Here is a 1,799-nt window from a genome sequence, read left to right as displayed (position 1 = left end):
TGTCGGTGTCGGGGTGTCGTGTCGGTGTCGGGGTCAGGGTCTCGGGGTCGGGGTGTCGGGTCGGGGTGCCGGGTCGGGGTCGGGGTGCCGTGTCGGTGTCAGGGTCGGGGTGTCGGGTCAGGCTCGGGGTCGGGGTGTCGGGGTCGGGGTCGGGGTGTCGGGGTGCCGTGTCGGTGTCGGGGTCGGGGTGTCGGGTCAGGCTCGGGGTCGGGGTGTCGGGGTCGGGGTCTAGGGGTCGGGGTGTCGTGTCGGGGTGCCGAGTCGGGGTCGGGGTGCCGTGTCGGGTCGGGGTTTTTTCCTCTTTTTTCCTTTTCTTCTTCTTCCTATTCTTCCTTTTCTTCCTCTTCTTCTTTTTTCTTCTCCTCCTCCTCCTCTTCTTCTTCCTTTCCTTTTTCCTCTTCTTCTTCTCCTCCTCTCCTCTTTTTTCTTCTTCTTCTTCCTCTTCTTCTTTTTTCTTCTCCTCCTCCTCTTCTTCTTCTTCCTTTCCTTTTTCCTCTTCTTCTTCTCCTCCTCTCCTCTTTTTTTTTCTTCTTCTTCCTCTTCTTCTTTTTTCTTCTCCTCCTCCTCTTCTTCTTCTTCCTTTCCTTTTCCTCTTCTTCTTCTCCTCCTCTCCTCTTTTTCTCTTCTTCTTCTTCCTCTTCTTCTTTTTTCTTCTCCTCCTCCTCTTCTTCTTCTTCCTTTCCTTTTTCCTCTTCTTCTTCTCCTCCTCTCCTCTTTTTCTCTTCTTCTTCTTCTTTCCTCAAACTAAACTAAGCCTACAACTAAACCTAAACCTAAAACTACAACTAAAACTAAAACTAAAAAGGAAAAAAAAGAAAAAAAACTGAAAAATGGGGGGCTCACCTGGGGGGTGGAGGAGGGGGCGGGCGGTGGAGGAGGCGGCCTGGGGCGGCGGGGGGCCGGGCCTGGGGCGGCAGGGGGCGGGCCTGGGGCGGCGGGGGGCCGGGCCCGGGCGGTGGGGCGCGGGGCGGCGGGGGGCCGGGGCGGTGAGGGCGACGGGGCCCCGGGGCGGCGGCGAGCCGGGGCGGCGGGGGCGACGGGGCGGCGGCGGCGCGCGGCGGGCGGCGGCGTGGGAGGAGAGAAACGGCGAGGGAGAGGGAAGAAGTGAGTAACGGGCGGGGGGTACGGGCCGTTAGGTAGTAGGCTCTTTGCCGTCCGCCCCCCTTTGCCGTCCGCTTTTTTGCCTCTTTGCCGTCTGCTAGCGGACGGCAAAGAGGTGGCCCGTTAAGTTTTTCAAAAACGGGCGGGGGGTGGGGGCCACCTCACTCTTTGCCGTCCGCCAGCGGACGGCAAAGATTCTTTGCCGTCCGCTGGCCGACGGCAAAGAGCTGGCAGACGGCAAAGAGCTTCTTTGCCGTCTGCCCTTTCTTTGCCGTCTGCTTTTGGGTAGCTGATGGCAAAGAGCTTCTTTGCCGTCAGCTAGCAGACGGCAATGAGCTGGCAGATGGCAAATTAGCTGATTCCAGTAGTGATTATTGTTTTTTACTTATGATTTACAATGCACAACCCCATGAATCTTAACATTTTTATAAAACTAATTGATTTTGAATGAGATGAACTATAAGAACTAAACGAACATCTACATCATGCCTATATGACTCAAAGCTTTACATGCTATAGTGTGTATTTATTCATAATTTGGTTTCGAAATCTCATGCGTTCAATACATGTGTACCTTACTAGTTTTGAGTAGAGTAGCAAATTTCACGCGGCCCCGGGTATATCAAAATGCAGGGCCCATGCATCATTGCCTTTCGGTCGAACCTACGTCCCCAATTTTTTGTACGTACTATATCTCC

Source organism: Aegilops tauschii, chromosome 2, assembly GCF_002575655.3.
Source record: "Aegilops tauschii subsp. strangulata cultivar AL8/78 chromosome 2, Aet v6.0, whole genome shotgun sequence".
NCBI classification, from domain to species: Eukaryota; Viridiplantae; Streptophyta; class Magnoliopsida; order Poales; family Poaceae; genus Aegilops; species Aegilops tauschii.
The sequence above is the reverse complement of the archived record's forward strand: the minus strand, read 5'-3'. Positions refer to the sequence as shown.